Raw genomic sequence first — 4,334 nt, 5'->3', positions numbered from 1 at the left:
GTCAGAGGCTAGGAATCATGCAGCAGGTAACTCACGCCCTGACTGCTCAAAACTTGTTCACCATCTACAAGAGAGAAGTCGAGAGTGTGATAGATTACTCTGCACTTGCTGCAGCTACACCCATCCAGGCAACATTCAAACTTGACACCATCCAAGACAAAGCAACTTGCTTGATTGTCACTTTACCCACACCATCCACCAACACTAACTGCTGTGTACACTATTTACAAAATCCTTAGACAACACCTTCCAAACCCATGACCACTTCCATCTATTGCCCTTGTCCTTCTAGATACATGGGAAGATCACCACCTGCAAGTTCCCCTCAGAGCCATTCACCTTCCTGACTTGGAAATATAATTGCTGTTCTGAATCAAAATCCTGGAATTCGCTCCTGAACAGCATTTTGAGTCTTTCTACAGGACGAGCTGTTCAATATGTTGCAGTCAAAGACAGTAGCTCACCATACCTTCAAGGAGAACAAAGGGATGGGCAATAAATGCTGGCCCAGCCAGTGATACCCACAACCCTCCAACTACTGAAAAAAATGAATTCTCTCAGGCGTGATCTCTCTCACACAAATCTGCACCTTTTATCTTTGTATACACCTGGGTCAATTACCGTACTTGTCTGAAGTTGCTTGATTCCAGGTCTCCCGATCCAGAACCAGGGATACTACTACTGTGCCATAGAGTCCTCAAAATTTGATTTATAATGTGGCAATATCCTAATTCACAATATTCTTAAAGGCACCTAACCAAATTCATGCAAGCCTTAGCGCCCTCGAACGTGACTGTCAGCTCTAGTTCCTGATCTCTATTTTCCTCAAAACAAAATTATCTTTGCTCAGCCCCAGGTAGGTGCCTGGTCGATTGGGTGCAAGTTACTATCAGAGATAAAACAAATATGATCCAAACCTAAAACTGCTTCACCCGTTACTGATCACTTAACAAGAGATCATCATAGATGGTCAGTAAGTGCGTTGTACTAGTGTCGTGCACCTTTATCTCAAATAAATCACTTTTTTTTCTTTAAAAAAGAAAATCAGGTGCCGATGGAGGTAGGTGAACTTAGTGCGGCAGATGAGATTGAGGATGGCTAAGCGTAAGGGTGTTGGATGAAGAATTTGTCACTCGCATCTAACTCAGATTGAAAGTAATAGAACGTTTCCATATTTACCAACATCACTCAGGCTACGCGGTGTTCCTGATGTTGGAAAGAGGTCATTAGTGCAATATCTCAAGCATGCAACATAAAAGGAGGGCATTTGGTCCATTGTACATCTATTGGGGGGGGGGGCTCTTCCAATCACCCACAGACCCTGTTTACCCTTCCCAAGCTCTGCCCATTATCCTTCATTTTTAGTCCAACTTCCAGCATTTATCCCACTTCCCTTTTGGTGTTACCTGTTGAACTCACTTCGAGCCCAGTTAGGACCATACATTCCAAATTGCTGTTTTTAAACAAAAAAAAACCACACCCTACCCACACAATTTTGGTCTCTGAACACTTGAACCTTGGAGGAGAAAGTTGAAATCTAGCCTTTGGTGATGGCAGCCCTAGTATTCAAAAGAAGTCACAAAAATTGTATATAAAAAAAAGGATTTATTGAAACTGTTGAATGACAAAAAACAGACACAAAACTAAAGGTTTGGCTTTGCTGAGAAAAAACTGTGGTGATCTTTTGTACAGATGAAATATTGACTAGGAATACAGTCACCCCAAATATGAAAGTAAAACTCTGTACATTCACTAGGCATTTTTCCCACCCCAAGTCAATTTTACTGACTTCACCAAGATAAGAAAATACAATTCTGTATTAGTAAGATGCCCTCGAATGTATGAAAACATGCCCATTCAACACTACGTGCTAGATTTATTCTTCTGCATAATGAGGCTGGTAAAAAAAGTCAAAGTGTACAGCTCAAGGAGGAAATAAATCCTCCTTTATGGTATCAGGTTATATTTTACAGACCCAAAAAAAAAATAGTACACAGTTGCTGGGTTACAGAGTTTCAAATGTAATTTTTGTTTATTACAACTGTATTACACTACCAATCATTGATTAGGACTATAACTCAAATGGGTGCCATTTTCAGAAGGCAAGCTGTAGGTTAGGATGGGAAACTGGGTGTGAGTAGGGAAAGCAGGGACAGGACCGGGGAACTGGGTTGGAGAGGAGTGACATGATGGGGAATGGTGCTGAGAAAGAGGAAAGACAGGATGGGGAATGGGGGGGGGTGGAGGGGAGCGACAAGATGAGGAATATGGGTGTGTAGGACATGGGATGTGGGCAAGATGAATGATATTTGGTCACCATTTAGAAAAAAAAACATGGATTCACACCAATGGGGTCTGAGAGAAGGATTCTGGGGGCAGGGGAGAGAAACAAGATGGGAAACAGAGTGATGGGGAGGAAGGAGGCATTTCACAAAAAAGGGAGAAAATTAAATCAGCTTCACTTCCAAAAGTGGCAGCCATTTACAGCACAGTAAATACACACACACACCCCCTCTTCTGTTGTTGCATTTCAAATGTGCCATTTGGTACATGTTGCTGTGGCAATGATGTCGGATATGAATTTTTAATGGCTGCTCCACCCACCCAAAATCATTGCAGTTTTTGTTTAAAAAAAAGAGACAATATGACTCAATGTTGGGCCTTGCCCATACTTGTAACTCATCCAAACTCACCAATACCAAACATCAACGAAAATAAAAATAAAAATTAAACATCCCTGAGCAGCAGTAACAGGAGTTTTCCTCCAGCTCATCATTCCCACAGCAACATTGGGGCAGGAGGGAATTTGGGGTGGGGTGGGGGAGGGAGGGAGCGAAAAAAAAAGATAAAAACAAAATCACAGTAGGTTAACATCCAAAATTTAGTCATCTTCTTCGCCTTCATCCTCAGGATCTCGTTTCCTCTTCTGTCCTTTGATCCCTATTTGAGGGGAGAATAGGGGAAGGAAGGAGGAGAGATCAGGAACAAAGTCTTTCACATATATCCCACTTCCTTTTCAGGATTACCTCTTGAATCCACATCCCATTCAGGTGACAGACAGTTAGTTAGTCTCCCTCCAATCAGTTGTTTTCTCGAGAGGACACAGGCTCCGTTATGTATCTGGAGGCAACCCAGGGGAAATGAACGATTTTATTCAAAGGGACCTTTGGGTGCTCTCAATCCTTACCACCCTTGGCCTCGGAGGTATCTGGTTCAAGTTCAACATGTTCAGAGACATACAGCATGGAAAGAGACGCTTTGGTCCAACTCATCCATGCCGACCAGACATCCCAACTAGGAGGAGAGGGGAAAGATACAAAAGAGACCTAAGGGGCATCTTTTTCACACACAGGGTGGTACGTGTATGGAATGAGCTGCTAGAGAAATTAGTGGAGGCTGGTACAATTGCAACATTTAAAAGACATTTGGATGGGTATGAATAGGAAGGGTTTGGAGGGAATATGGGCCTGGTGCTGGCAGGTGGGACTAGATTGGGTTGGGATATCTAGTCAGCAGAGACGGGTTGGACCAAAGGGTCTGTTTCCATGCTGTACATCTCTATGACTCTGACTTAGCCCCATTTGGCCCACATCCCTCTAAATCCTTCCGATTCACATACGCATTCAGAAGCCTTTGAAATATTATTGTACCAGCCTCCACCTCTTTTGGTAGTTCATACTTTGGTTTGTCTAGTGCCTTGAACAACTGCTTCAACATCACAGGCCACTTCAGTCAAGAAAACACTTCAGGAAACTCAATGCCGGAAAAGGTCAACAGTGAGGGGGTGTGAGTAATAGTTCAACTGGAGAACATGTGACCCTTTGGCCTGTATGGTTGTGACAGACTGACCACGGTAGATTTTTCAGTTAGCATTGATCTGCTTGACGGAAGGACACAACTGCATTGGAATCAGTGCAGAGAAAATGCTCACTCAGTGTCTGATTCCTGGAATGAAGAAGTCTCCTCCATGATGACAGGTTAAGCTCATTGGTCCCATTCCCCTTTGGAGTTTGGATGAGTGAGATACAATCTTATTGAAAGATGCAAGGTCTTGAAGGACTTGGTAACAGATACGGACAAGGTAAAAACAATGACTGCAGATGCTGGAAGCCAGATTCTGGATTAGTGGTGCTGGAAGAGCACAGCAGTTCAGGCAGCATCCATCTCCCACGCACAGCTTCCAAACTCAGTCCGGGAACCCCGCACTGCCCGGTTCTACCTCCTTCCCAAGATCCACAAGCCTGACCACCCTGGCCGACCCATTGTCTCAGCATGCTCCTGCCCCACTGAACTCATCTCTACCTACCTCGACACTGTCCTATCACCCCTAGTCC

At 43.7% G+C, this 4,334-nt stretch overlaps 1 long non-coding RNA gene across 1 annotated transcript in view; it reads right to left on the bottom strand.

Moving 5' to 3' along the window:
• Nucleotides 1-1,585: 1,585 nt before the first annotated feature.
• The window catches only part of LOC122540908, a 5,140-nt gene continuing 2,391 nt past the window's right edge, over nucleotides 1,586-4,334 (bottom strand). The window contains exon 2 of the long non-coding RNA XR_006309455.1: nucleotides 1,586-2,940. This is a non-coding gene — a long non-coding RNA (uncharacterized LOC122540908). The remainder of the gene's footprint in view (nucleotides 2,941-4,334) is intronic.

The sequence above is a fragment of the Chiloscyllium plagiosum genome, chromosome 36 (assembly GCF_004010195.1).
Source record: "Chiloscyllium plagiosum isolate BGI_BamShark_2017 chromosome 36, ASM401019v2, whole genome shotgun sequence".
In the NCBI taxonomy this organism is placed as follows: domain Eukaryota; kingdom Metazoa; phylum Chordata; class Chondrichthyes; order Orectolobiformes; family Hemiscylliidae; genus Chiloscyllium; species Chiloscyllium plagiosum.
This window is presented reverse-complemented; position numbering and strand designations above follow the sequence as displayed.